At 30.8% G+C, this 15,852-nt stretch overlaps 1 protein-coding gene across 2 annotated transcripts in view; it reads left to right on the plus strand.

Moving 5' to 3' along the window:
- The window catches only part of LOC108730630 (uncharacterized), a 117,666-nt gene that overhangs the window by 31,108 nt on the left and 70,706 nt on the right, over nt 1-15,852 (plus strand). Inside the window, exon 1 of one of the 2 annotated variants that reach the window (XM_018460439.1) lies at nt 3,458-3,625. The exons of the other annotated variant lie outside the window; for it this stretch is intronic. The gene's annotated coding sequence lies outside the window, so the exon portion shown is untranslated. Of the gene's footprint in view, nt 1-3,457; nt 3,626-15,852 lie in introns of those variants that run through there. 2 annotated transcript variants of the gene reach the window in all.

The raw sequence follows: 15,852 nt of genomic DNA on the forward strand, positions 1-15,852 counted from the left end.
GAAAAAATTTAATTTAAATAGAAAAATTTTTCATGTAAAAACACTTGGAGCTGCTAGATCTCGATATAATAACATGATAGTATAGTAGTAAAACATGAATGTAAATAAAAATAAGAATATAATCAATCGCCTGTCGTTAATTTATATATATTTATTTAATATTGCAATTTATATTATAGTAATAGATGGAAAAAATATATAATATAATTAATACCTTAAAATTGTATGATTTGTGATAATTGACATATTCTATTAATGTATAATATATACCTATGATAAAAATATATGATTGACATTCTGATGAGATGTAATTTCAATTACATCAAATTGATGAATTATATTAATATATATTAATATAATTTTATTGAAAATTGATATTATTATAAAAGTGCCTTTTACAATTAAATCATAAAATATTATTAATTCTTAACGTCATTAGAATATTATATAGAATTAATATTATGACATAGACACACACACATAACAACGATTATTCGCTCTTTTCAACGTTTGAAAAAAGTACAAAATTTTTATAAATTATTAAATCTATTTTGACAAGAGTCCGAGAAAAATAATAAAAATTATAAAATAATTGAAACTAAAAACAGTTAAAGTAAATCTATTAAATTATGTATACCTGTTATATTAAAAAGGAAACTAGAAATTTTCAGCTTGTTAAAGTTTCGCGACCCAACATTTCACAACGCAAATGTTAAACATATAAACATATAATATTTTCTGCTGGTGCATACTCGTGAACAGATCCGCAAATGTAAAAACTCGAAACTTTCCTCGATGACGTTGTGCTTTGTTGAATTTTGACAAATGTGTTCGAATAAAGTTACGAAAGTTTATGACGTGAAAGGTGACGGTTGGACAAATGGCTCCGTACAACGAGATTTCGTTATGCTTGGAGCGCAAGCGTCAAATCAATAGGGACGAGTGTTTTATGGGTGCATTTATTCATGTCGATACATCAAACATTTCACCAAACTTTTCTTCTATCTCGTGGTGGATTTTAATACCAAACACCGATAACTTTACCGATTTCAATTTACTATCGTGCAGAACTTTTATGCATTACAGTTTTTTTATTACATCTTAATAATGTTATCTCATATTGAAAATGAATTAAATTTAATTTAAAGTTGCAACGAATAGGAACGAAAGATTCACTTCTTTTTTTCCTTATAACTCAATATATTTGTAAAGTTCTCGCCCACACTGGGCTCGTGCAAGTTACGAATCAGCCCTGATCAACCCCACTATCGCCACTAGTTCCAGTGAAGCAGACTGTGTCGAGGGCGCCTACCGCGCGGCAACCCCCCGGCGCTCAGTGGCTGCGCTTCCTTCGTATCAGGCGTTACGCACGCGTCTCGTATCCGGATCCGTGTGTGGTGTGCATTTTCAGTATACAGAGGCAGATATTCCGCGAGTTTTCGCGGTAAAAAAGGGGACCTTTGATCGAGCGTGTATCGCGATCTATCGCACCGTGAGCGTTTCCCGCGCGCATTACACTCGCGATCTTCCTGATCTTCGATCATTTCTTAACATCGTCATCGTCTTCATCCTTTAATGCAGTTAGTATCGTGTTTCACCTTCGGTGCGTTTGGACTTCACGACAGTCAGAAATAAAAAATTTCAATTTTACGTGTCTGTCGTTAGATGCAGAGTGAGATAGATTGCGCTCTTTGTGATGATTTGTATTAGTTATATTGCGAATAAGTTTAAAAATTATATCTATTTAAAACTTTCTTTAAAATTATAGAAGAAAAATTTTAGTGTTTAGTTGGAAATATTTACCGATGATTTGTGAGATAATTTTCTAACAATAAGATTAGGTTTATCTATAGAACGTGTTTTTTTATGCAAGTGACTTTCTTACTAAATGTGCTTTATTACTAAATTTATAAGAAATATTTTTTTTATATTATTTTTATTTCATAAAATACAATATTTAAAAAAATTTTTATTTCATACAAATACAAGTATTATAAAAATTTGCGTTTGTGAATGTTATATGAAATAATATCAAATACAGAAAAAGAATGAATAATCCTGCAATAAATTTGCTTGTTACACGTGCAACGAGCTGCACGATCGAAATGCTATTCATTTTTTATTGCACAATCGATTTTTTTTTATAAAAACTTACTTTTTCAAATATTCATTATTTACATCAAGTATGTGTTATGTTTCACGTGTGCAACTAAATTGATCGTATATCATGAAAGCTCCGATATGAGTTCCATCGTAAAATTTTATTCGCGAGTCAAAATTAATAATTTTTATAATGAACCGTGCACATTTTTTATGAATGTTCTTTGTAATAAAATTATTATTAACTTTCCACGTTTTTGGAAATAAAAAAACAGCATCCTCTTTCGATTTGAAAATTGTAACTTTCATCATTACGTTATCTGCAACATTTAGAGGCTTACCGCGACGTGTTAAATTGTACAAATTGAACTTAGCAGAACGCTAAGTTATAGTTAGAATTATGTGACGAATTGAACGTAGGGCTTGTCAACTTGGAGCATCAACATATCCACACGATGGTCCCTTACGTCAGACTGGACCGAGGTCATATTTACTGACCTATCTCTTTTTGACCTCATTTACCTCGTTGTAGATATATAACGTCGTGGTTGCGTCCATGTATAATGATTTAAGACATTTACTTTATTCTGGTGAATTAATAAGATTGTGTCTTGATATTTAATATGACAGTGTATTTATAAAAAGCCTTTGTTAATTTTTAATTTTTCCAATTATTTTTTGAATATATAGTGCATATATTAATTGACTTTGAGGAGATTATAAAATTATTTATGTATTTATATATAATATACATTTGAGACATATCTAATTCTTTCTAAACCTGTTTTTGAATATTTTTATCTATATGTATGAAAAGGATGATTTTGTGTAGTATCTAAAAATTTAGCTAGGTACAGATTTAAAAATAATATTGTTGGACCGTCAAAATAATTATATAAGATGTCAACCTCTGCACCAAAATTATTCTTTTCGTGTAATTGCAGAATTTTTATAATTTTTTAAAATATGTTCAGGAACTTAATGTTTAAGTAAAACTGTATTTGAGGTTATTATATCAAAATTTTATCAAGAAAATACTGTTCTATTTTACAATTATTATAATGAGCGCTTATAGACAATTATTTCTACAATTTAGATCGCTTCTACAATTTTCTGTTTAGATCTTATATCATTCGCGTTCGTGTTGCACATGAATGCAAATATTTGATAAAGACAAACGAGAGTGCTTGTGATTATCACGATTCGCTTATAAATATCTTCACACGAGTTTTCATCATTCGTGAGAATGCCTGAAAAAAATTTTTGAGAGAATATGAACAACGCGGGGTAACGCGGTGTAAAATTTCCGATAACTAGACGAATCACTGACCTTTATTCGCAGGTAGAAGGATATGTAGTGATTGAGTGCGCGATCGAGAAGAACCACGTTCGTTGTCGGGTCGTCGGATCGATCTCAAAACGCTTTTCATTTTTCTTCGTTCACATTTTTCCCGTGCATCCCGCGGGATTTTCTTCGGTGACATCAAAAGGAATCCTTCTTCATCGGGATTTCGTTATATCGAAGGTGAGCAACTTTTCTAGAAAATCTACCATCGTATTGTCATAACTTTAAATCAAATTTTACGGAAACAGTTAATTCGAGCAGAAAATGTCATGATCGATGTCCTGCGAAGAATTAACTTTAATATTCTTCTGATGCTTTTTATGCCTGTAATCGTATATGAAAGTGGTTATTCCCTTTTTTATTATTCTAAAATTGAAGGCCTGCGTATATGAAAACACCTCTTTTATTATTGATCATATACACATATATATTTCAAAATTGATTATCATTCAAAATTTATAAAAAATTCATTGTATAAAGAAATTTTCTGTACAATAAAAAAATTTTATGAGAAAATAGGAGAGAGAAAGAGAAAAAGAGAGAGAGATAAGTATTTTGTATAGAAGAATATCAGGCCATCTTTTTATAATCCATTTTCGTATTACAAACAATATTTTAAATTAAAATAACTTACGTGGGTAGCTGCCAAAAATATATAATGATATAAATTATTTCAAAAATATGTTTTTGAATATTGCTGTTTCTATAATATTATTTCGAAGCTAGAAGGATGAAGTAAAATAGAAATTGATTATAACATTAATGTCTCATCTCATTTCTTATCTCTACAAGCAATCTTATTGCATATACATAATCATAATAAGTACCTAACGAGCAGAATAAAAATTTAAGTATTTCCAAAGGCGCTGGTAGATTTGGAGATCAGGAAAGTCAATCATAAGCCGTCCGTACGTGATAAGGTCTTGCAAACACGAACGTTCTGACGCTCATACGTGGTATACATTTTCCATATAATACGTTACTATTTGTCAGAGCGTGCACTTATGTTAGCACGTGCCTCGGAATAGCTATCGATTGTCATTTACCTAAATTACGAGCTTTTTATGTAGGCCGATAAGGTCAAACGTGACTTTTCATAGTTATAGCCGGGTACCATATCGCAGTCAAGATGTGTCACCTCTTTCTGCTCACTAGGTATATCGTGATAAAGTACATAAAATTATCACGATTGGATACGCATCTGTGCGTATCGTAATAGGTATAAAATTTTTTTTTTTTCGATATATTGATAAATTATATTTGTCATGCTCACGATATATCACGAACTAAATCAGTAAGTCCAAATATATATGAAAATGAAATATCAGAGAAAGACAATTTTTCAGTAATTTATGAAGTAATTCAGAGTGATATAAACTTCAATGAAATTACGCTATATCAATATAATTATGCTATATCAATTATAAAATTATCTGCAGATTTTAATATTTTATAGCGAAAATATATTGTAAACAATAAATGAAGAGTGTAATTTTGTTTTCTTTCATGTGCATGTAACAAATGAAGAGCTGGATTTATTGCAAATATTTTAATTATTCCTTGTTATGGATAATTGAAATTTTATACGAATTTCACGCTTCCGCATACAAATTTCATATTATTAAATATTTTATAATATTTAGAGTAAAATCATTCGAATATTATTACACACATGACATCTCTGATCAATCATATGTTTCTTTAATTGCTATGTTAAATTCAGAGATAAGAATTATGCACAAAAATAATATGTCGTATTTTTCAAAATACTGATTGAATTGACTGTTTTAAAGGAAAGTAATCAATACATTTTAATTAATAGCTCAACTATCATGTCATATCATACTAATGCTGCTAAGTCGTTACATTAATATCTTTTCCCTTCAAATATTATTAAATTCGTCATATTTCTTCGATTATTGAATTAAGCATGACTTTTCTTAATAATAAAGCGCGCGTTTATCTTCATGTTCAAAAGAATAGAGCGGTTGGTCGGAGATACCACCTACGGGTGTTGCTCAAGGATTCAATTACACCATCGGTATTCAAGTTTTACTCACGCGAGATGCAAATTCCATTGCTATATTTAATAAATATTATGTCCGAGTGCAATTCCGCGATCACCAGGCGAGCCGCCTATGCGAGTACGATCGATGCCTTCACCGCAAATATTAATTTATTACGCGCACATCTCGCGGCTAATGTTTTTCTCTATCGCGTATGACGTTCGTGAGGATAACAGGTTGCGCGATTTTATCGATGGCCTAATTGAAAGCGCACCTCAGGCGTAAATGCGCGCTCGGCACGAGTCGGCATTAATGATTCATCGCATGTCAATATATATCCGTGCCTACTGCATCACGAAGGATGCTACGATCTGAACTATTTGCAAGGCCAACGTCCGAGGATGAACCGCCGTTTATTAAGCACGCCAGTAAAATTGCCGCGGGACGATATGAAATGCATTCGCGCGCTGAATATCTTATGGATCACCTCACTGCAAGCGTTTACAAACTCAATTAACTTCGTGTAAAATTTGCTACCATATAATAAAAGTCTGAGGAGAACGAATCGTGCGAAATGGAGCCGACTGATCGAAAGTAGTCGTTGCAATCTCTGAGCAATAGTAGAATTTTAACATAGTTATACTTGAAGTACAACTTTGAAAAATTATTCTTATATAATCATGAATAATAAGTGGCTGTGTGCATGAAAAGATCGGTTTGCTTGAAGTATTTAAAAATTTAGCTAGATATATGTAGATGAGAAAGTAATTTTATTGGAATCATTAAAATAATTATGTAAGATGCTCAAGCTGGTTGCTAGAACGTCAAAACTTTTTGCAGCGTTGTCCATCATGTTCGAATTTCTTACATAATTATTTTAATAGTCCAACAAAGTTATTCTCGGATTTGTATCTGCTGAAATTTTTAAATACTTCAGCAAAATCATTCTTTCCGTGCTTATTAACGCGACCTGAAGTGTTAAATATCTCATTCGTCTATAATCAAACTTCGATAGTCTGATAAAAATGATGAAATTATGAATAAAGTAGAGTTTTCTCAGATTACGTCTGACTTTTGATTGATAAATACATGGAAATAACAGTTTTGCTGCGGTATGTAAAAATTTAGCTAGAACAGATCTAAAAATAAATTTTGTTGGACTATTAAAATAGTTATGTAGAACATTTAAACTGGTTGCTAGAATGTTAAAACTTGTTTGGAGCATTGCTCATCATGCTTGAGTTTCCTACATAATTATTTAGATAGTCCAAGAAAGTTATTTTCAGATCTGTATTTATATCTAAATTTTTAAATACGTCAGCCCAATTGTTCCTTCAATATATAAATAAATATTTCTGACGCAACTGCTATTGGCATCAGAAATATATTTTGACATATTAATGTACACGATGTATCAAAATGCTTAATTTTATCGTATTGCAATGGACTGGTAATATACGTTAAATAAATAACTTGCATGTTATTAATCTTGGGCACGATACGATCGCACAGTTCGAATCCATTGACTCTATTTATAATTAGCACAACGATATCCCAATCTTTTTGTGCACGCGAGTTATATAAATTCCTGTTTCATGCATATGAAGCACATAGGTATACGATAAAACCGCAACTTAACTTTGCTAGGTAAATTAGATTAGGCGCTTTGCGATGGTTTCGTTTCATAATAGTGCACTTCTATATTCTCTAATACTAAGAACTAGATTCAATAGAATTATTTCGATTGATTGCATTAGAAAACAAATAAACTCAGTGCGCTGTTTAAAATATTATCGTATTTTCGTATTGGATCGTTAGTGAAATACCACATTGGATCTACATTATCGAACAATGTAGCACAACTTTAATTTCGTTCGTACTTCTAATCACGTTTTCTCAAAGCACAAATTATTCTCAATTTAAACTTATTTTGTTATTTCTATTTTAGCAATTTTTGCTTAAATTAAAAAAGATTACTGGATTTAAATAGTCGCAAATAAAAGGATTTTTCTTTAATATATAAAAAGTAATATGAATGCAAGTTTAATACAATTAATTTTTATCTGTGTGTATGTGTGTGTGATATATAATTAATTCAACTTAATATGAAACAGCGATCTTATGTTTTCTTAAATTCATTTCTACAATGATTCTATAAATTAACAAGGTTTTTCGTAATAATGATGATTGCGAAATCTTAAAACAATTTTGATATACCTTTGTACATAAAGTTCATTCCGCACAAGATTGAAAATTTAAATAACTTCGCAGCTCACCCACGCGTTGCGGTTTAGTGCCTTTAAACATAAACGATGTTCCTAAATGCTGGCAACATGTGCACTGTTATTGGTAAATTTGCGATAAAGTCCCTTCTCGACTCTATTATCATCGCGATACAGTTCATTACATCGAGATTGTTTGAATGAAACGAACAAAAATTTTTATTTTCTGACAGATAAATTGATTAACAGTGGAAAGTATTCCGCTTTATTTAACATGTTTTAAAATAAATATAAATACACGACAATGCCTCACAAATGAAAAATAGACAATAATGTAATAAAATTATACAGAAAAAACGAAATTTTGCTGAAACATCTAAAATTTTGCTGAATACAAATTTGAAAATAATTGTATCGGATCATCAAAAATAATTATATTGGAAAAATTCTGCTGCAAAAATTTTGATATTCCAGCAATCGTTTGAGTTTCCAATAGAATTAATTTTTATATCTGTATCCAGCGAAATTTTAAATTTTCCTACAAAATTATTCTTTCCGTGTAAAATGTGTGCGTTTAAAATAGATACATATTACAATAATATATTTAAAGAAAGGTAAATAAAGGAAAAAATATGACATAAAAATTGTAAAAGTAATTAATAGTACAGCAAATTGCTTCACACAGATCCTTTTTAGTACATTTTAAATAAACACTCCACGTGTAAGTATAAATGTCAGAATATAAATATTAATAAATTTAAAGTTTTGAAATTGAAAATAGGAATATAAAATGTTATATGTTCATTATTTCACAAAGTGTAATCGTAATACAGAGACATCTCTCAAAATAGGCAACGGTGAAATCCTGATAAATATTGTAGAATAATATTCAGAAATGTATGAATAAATATCGAAGAGAGCATATATTCGGATTTAGAAATAATGTATTTTCGCGATTGAAGCCCTCTCCGTGCCATGGATTTTGAAATTGTGAGTTTTCAGATCGTATCGTTTCGAGAGGATAATACTTTCGGAAACGATAATATTTCGATGCGATGCATTCTCGATGCCGCTACAGTTGTTCTGCTTTTCTGATTTCTTCTTCGGGTGCTTTGCATATTCATTACACCGCACCGAAGCCGTGCGAAAACTTTGACCTGTTTCGTGATAACAGAGTTATCACGAATGTCTCGAGGCAATGTCGTTCCAGCCTATAGGCTTTACACAATGAGTGAAACGAGTTAAATTTTCTTGAAAAAATATCTTGTCTAATTTCGTCACGTTATCATTCGATGTACTAATTTGTTTTCTAATTTATAAAGGAAATGCGTGATGCACATTCATGTAATGATCTAGTTAGATTGTTGAGTACTCATATCTCCCTATAAGTAATCAGGGCAACTGCACAACCAGCAGCGTTCCATTTGCACTCGCGTGATAAAAGGTAAGCGTGGTGTGGCCAGGAACGCGGATAAAATGCGACAATTTCCTCGCCGATGCACAAATACAGTCTAGACGGATTAAAGAGTGCACATTCCCTTTTCAACCTCGTCCGATTCCAACGGAAAACACGAATATCCGGAGTTTGGAGTTGAGTCTAACTTCAGCGTAAAACGTGGATGTTTCGGATAGTAGTTTCATGTAGCGTATACGCATTTACTTTGGCAGTGGACCATAAAAGCTCCCAGGTTCACCGGTACTTTAACCCGCAATCTTAAAGCGTCTCGCCAACTGAACTTTCCAATTCCTTATGCCCAATCACTTTATCCTACGTCTCTTGAAACGTTTTATCGGTTTGAAATGCTCTACATCGGAGAAAGGTCGGCTCATAAGCACTTGATTCGCAAGAACGATTTTATAACAAAACAAAGTAACGCTCTCACGTTACACGTATACCTGCTGACTGTTTATTACACATAATCATGTCGAAAACGACAATGGTATAAGTCAGGATTATTCGCTGAATTTAACTGCAATTTTATTCTCGCATAAAACACAAAAAGAGATTGAGGATAAAATATCCTGTAATATTGTTTTTATAGAGATATTAAAGGATATCTTATATATCTTCAATTGTATATTTTTAATATGGCGTTAGTTAAAACGCTTTGGATGTTTCGTGAGATAAAACAGTACAAAGCTTTTTCGAGTAATTGCGAAATGATAGCAGCTGTACAGTTCAAACGTATATTTATTATATAATATTACAAAAAGATAATTTATCAAACGGCAACACGATATCATTTGTTTGTGGATAATTTGAAACTCCTTCTTTTGATTTCTTTCTAAATAAGCGTTTTTATATTCACAATCAGCGCAGTTGAAATACGTAATATAAGTCACAATCGCGGATAATTGTTTCAATTAAATTCGGTTATTTATATACGGACGTACATATGAATTTTTGAAATGTTTTTGGTACAATCTTACGGTTTGATAAACAAAACAATTTGCAAACTACGCATATAATAAATCAATCTAAGAAAAACATCCGATGGTGATATAAAAGGGGCGCGTCATGATCTCGTTAGCGCGTAGAATGATTTATCATACAGTCAATTTTCTGCCCCCATGTCCGGTAAATGATTTGGTCAAGAATAGGATATAAGAAACTATTACTCACTGTTGTTTCGATATGTTATTAGCAACAGGATCTTTCGTTTCAATTTATTAAGTTTGTGTCATAACACATGCCGTGAACTAATCGTTCCGCTTTAAGACTTTAAACTATACATCATATATCAGACGAGATAATAACGAAAGTAAGTTAAATAACAAAGTATAGAGATTGTGTAGGGGATGAAATGAAAAATTTTCTGTTTATTATGTAAATGAAAGAACCTGTAAGCTTGAAAACAGTTTCATAATTTACTTAATACACTAAATTACAGATTAACAGAAAAGTTTAGCTTCAAAGTTGTGTTTATTGAATCATTACAGCAACATATATTTACAAAAAATGCAAATTCTGGAGTGTTAGTTATATCTTATTAAATATTAAAAAAGCTTTGTACAAAAAGTTTTCTTTTTTTAATATAATTAATACTTAGATTAATAAGCTGACGTTATTTGTTGTTGTCAAAATGACAGCAAATATCATCAGCTCATTACCTGGGTAATAATTTTATAAATACACGAAACTATTTATGTGGCCACTTTTTTGTCATGTCATATATTCAAATTTATTTTCATATATGTGAAATGACAATATTTGCGATTGTAGTTATGAGTTAGAAAACTCGATGTAACTATGACAGCATTAAACTAAACACAATGCGACAAGCAAATCAATATACTGTATAATTTTTTGAAGAGATTATTTAACTTTATCATTTATTTGTGTTTATGAATATCGCATTCTGTCATCTCACTAAATCTAAATCAAATCACGCGAGCTATATAAAAATGAGCAAATTTTGTAGTCACGATATCGTAAGTTTGCTCATTTCATATTGACTTCATGCATTTTTCAAAACAACGTTATATAATCATTGTTATGCGCCAGGAATGCGTTTGTGCCTTATATTTTATTTATTTACTTTTTTATTTTCATTTCCAAAATAATTAATAATGCTAATCTGATAAAATGGCAAGAGAAATAAATGTGAAACAGCAATTGTTCTACTCCTTTTAATAGAGTTTCTCTCGGGAATAGCACACAAAAGTACTACATGCAACAGCCATGTATTTCACGTGTGTAACAAGTAATGTCACGTTCATACGTGTTTTCTTTCGCACTGGAATATTTGTATAATTACTCGATGCTTACTTACCGATCGAATTCGATTAAATTAGCATTCTAAGGCTTATTGGATCATTAGGTCTAAGTAAACAATAATATTAGCATAATTGATCGCAGCATACGCTTTACGTGGTGATTGCATCAAATTTTTACGTAAAAGACGTTAGAGAGCGCCAATGATCGGTCAAAGTTAGATGTTATGAATACAATATATATTCTTAATTTTTAAATTTTAATTATCTGAGATGTGACTATGCGCTGAAACATTCGGACATTAACCACAATCGATCTGAGACGCTAATAATATAAATATGATGAGGAGCCGAAACATTCGGACATTCTTATATATGAAATAATTCCCCCTAAATTAATTCGGTAAAGAACTTATTGCGAAAAATATTACCTCTAGGATTCTAACCTGGGACCTTTCGACTTTCCGGGGCGAGTTGTCTTGCGTAAGTCTTTACAATATTTCAAATATTTTCTTTTTTTTTTTTTTAAATCAAACTGCCTACTAAAGTCGCTTTTTCCTCTATTTTTCTGCCGATATATTCCGTGCTACATCGAATTCGTAATGTGAATTTAAGTAATGGCGATCTTTTTCTCATCTGGAATAAGTCGGCAGAAATCATAATACAACGATCTTACTAGGTGTCTCCTAACGTAAAAACACGAAAAATAACAATACGAAAATTTGTTTATGTGCTGTCATGGTCGCCTCCATCATGTATGTAAACATTTCATACCTCGATTATCAGGCTAAATGGAATTATATTTTTTATAATAAAAATATAGGTATACGTAAAAAAATAAAAGTGCAAAAACATTCCAGTTACTTTAACGTTTAACAAATGTACATAACTATTTATTTTCTTTACTGCATTTCAATACAATTGATAATAGATAAACAATTAAGGCGTGTACGATATCAGATACGACTCGGACATAGACTGAATAATTTCGTTATTAAAGTACATGTTTTTATTTCTTTAAAATAAACATACATTATTTTATCTAAAAATTATATACAACATAATTTTCCAAAGAGCAAGGTAACATTTTAATGATGTTTTATTGAAGTCAAAAACATCATTAAAATATTATTAAGACATTTCAGGCAGGCTGGTATTTGGTAGTAAGTCATCTTGCTATTTACAAGGAAATCAAAATAATACGTGCAGCTTTATATTTTTCTTAAAAGCTAGAAAACATGTGATAGATTAATTGTAAATAAATTAACATACAATTTTACAAAAATCTATATTTTTAAGTTTGCATGAGTAATAGAAGAATTATAAAAGTTCAAACAATTTAAGATTTAATTCCGATCGATTCTAGAAATGTCAAAAGCACGCATGAATATTCTATTGCGAAAAAAAAAATAATACGTTTCACGGAAGCTTAATGCTACCCGTTTTAACCCTTCATGGTCACACTGAGTCAAAATGATCTCAGCATTGTTTTTCATGCTAAATTCTAATACACGTTTACGATTTTCTTTTAGTGTTAAAATTAAATTTTTCACAAAAATGCCACTGTTCCATTTTCTTAAAGGATGAAATTATATACTGTATTTTTTTTAAATCATTGCAACTACACTATTAAATAACAGTGTATAATACTGTCGATTTGGTAACACTGTTTTAGAAGTGTGACCATGAAGGGTTAATGCCGCGTAGGGAGTTTTAAAATATAATTTACTGATGTACGGTTCATCGCACGCATCCTCATGTCAGTCATCCAGGGTTAATCTCTGCGACGCATTTCTACGACATTTCGGGCGATCGATAGTATCGATTTCTCTTACGGGAAAAGGGTCGCTGCGCATTGTACATACGTATGTGCAATGTGCATCGGTGTGCACGTCAAGGTATATACTTATATATATTATATGTATATACTTGAATACGGCCTCGTGTGTGCGATGTAGGTGATACTCGGCGTCCGCATAAGCGCGACAACTAGGGCGATGCTACGTCAGATCAGCATTAAAATGTCTCCCCGATAGTCTGGCAACGGAAACGCGCCGATTTAAGCCGCGCATCATTCCATATAGACCGTAATTATTTCACGAAGCGCACGTAACTTAAATTCCCGTCGGTTTTGACGTCAATGGTAAAGCCGATAATTCGCCCTGGCGTACATGTTGTTATTATCATGTCGTTCTTGATTTTGCTGTCGGGAGTTAAGTGCCGTGTTGTTTTGACGCGAAACTCAATACGGGGGAAAAAGAGGCAAAGTAAAAGCGAGCGACAATCTAATCAGTTTTAAATTTTAAATATCTATGGTACATTTTCTTATATAACGACGATAAATATTGATTTTTCAGTCAAATAATTACGATAAATACGACAAGCGTGTTGTATCAATGGCTGAACAAGATTGGACGTTAAATTTAGTTTTTCATTAAAACTGATCGATTTATTAGTGAATTTTTCTTATATTTGTGTACTATAATATTATCGTTGCTAAAAAGTAGGCTAGTTTTGTTTCAATCTTCACTTCTGAATTTCTAATTTATACTGATTTATTTTCTTATAGTTACGTTTGGAGCTGTTAATCTATTGATTTGTTAATATTAATAAGATATGCAACGTATAGATATATGTGTGTGTGTATACATATACATAAAAAATATGCATGGAAAGAACAATTTTGCTGATATATCTAAAAATTTAGCTAGATTCAGATTTGAAAGTAATTTCATCGAACCATCAAAATAATTATGTAAAAATCTCAAATACAGTGAGCAATGCCGCAAAATGTTTTGACATATTCCAGTTACCAGTTTGAGTTTTTTACATAATTATTTTGATGGTCCAATAAAATTATTTTTAGATCTGTATTTAACTAAATTTTTAGATACTTCAACAAAATCGTCCCTTCCATATAATATTAATTATGAATAGTTTAATAATATTATATTTCCAAACTAATTAAATAATATTTTTCGAATATTTACATTATGTGTTAGAAAACATTAGATTTTTTTTAGAGAAATTAAAGGAAAATTATTATCGGATTACATGAATTTACGAAAGACGAAATTGCAATTGAGATCTTTCTTACTCTCGTCTAGACTCAATTTATTTTACCAGAAAAAATTTCTTTAAACCTACTGCTATCAACAATATTGTTGTAGCCACTTCTAATCTTGAGGAAAGCTTTCTCACTGTCTCAAATGTAACTTTCAGCTAAGATGTTTTCTTTTTCATCTTGATATTCTGTAAAGTTAATTAATTAAAGTTGAACAAAATTGGATTGTTAAATAAAGCAAGAATAAGATTCAATAAATTTTTCAAATTTATTGAATTTTTTCAGGATTTATGTAATTATTTATTGACATTTATCTAGTTAATTGTTGTACGCAATTCATTATGTTAACATTGTTTTTCTCTTTGCGAAAAAATAATTTTACAATGAAAATTAATTTGCACAAGCAGTTTTGTTATCCGTATGTCTGGCGAAAGTTTAAAATAGATTTGCAAGACTTTTTTTCCTTAAACATTGTACGGTGCTCTGCTAAAACTTTTGTTTCATCTTAAACGAAGTTTAATCGGCTTAATTTTGATTTGTGATGATAACGTGAAGATGCCTTTTATGGAAACAAAACAAAATATAAGAAAAAATATAAGAAAAAAGAGACTTATTAAAATATTAAGTAGGTGATATTTTTCGCATGACTTGATTATGATTCTTTTTGGAATTTTAAACAGACTTTTTTTTAGCTAGAAATAAGAAATTATGATTAATTAAATTTTTCAAATTTAATATAGCATTTAATAAATATTAAAACTTTATCTTTCAAACTTTATATTAGGAAAAGTTTTATACATTTTTGGTATGAACATTTATTAGAAAAAATGAAGTTATGTGAGAAGTAATAGTTTGATCACTAAATTTTCTCCGTGAAAACAAGAACGAATTGAATAAAGAAATCCCTAATTAAAAAGGAAAACATATGTACCTTTCCTACTTAAAAGATGTACATATATTCCTTAAAAGATTCAGCACTAGCTCGAGAGATTTATTTTCATACAATACTTGCATAAGGTGATCCATTCGATATGAACGAAGTATAGCAATAATATAACAATAATAACACTGCATCACAAAAGAACCGTGCAAGATAGATGATACAAGTAGACGAAGGTTAACAATGGCCTTGACTGACATTAAATTGGTTTGCATATCCGCGGGGAAATAATGTTTCACGTATATCCACATAAGATAGACCGTAGTATCAGTTGTGCATTATTAGCGAGCGTGGATCGATCCTCGATTGATGTTTCGACGAAGAAGTCTGTTCATTTTCTTCTCCCCTCCTGTGCGAAAACTCGATAAAATCAGGTTGTCGCGTGTATTGCTTGGTAGTTTATTGTAATTAATATGTCCGTAATAACTTTAACCAGAACATGGTCCTGAAACTTTACAAGT

This window comes from Mycetomoellerius zeteki, unplaced genomic scaffold (assembly GCF_001594055.1).
Source record: "Mycetomoellerius zeteki isolate Tzet28-1 unplaced genomic scaffold, Tzet1.0 scaffold94, whole genome shotgun sequence".
NCBI lineage: Eukaryota > Metazoa > Arthropoda > Insecta > Hymenoptera > Formicidae > Mycetomoellerius > Mycetomoellerius zeteki.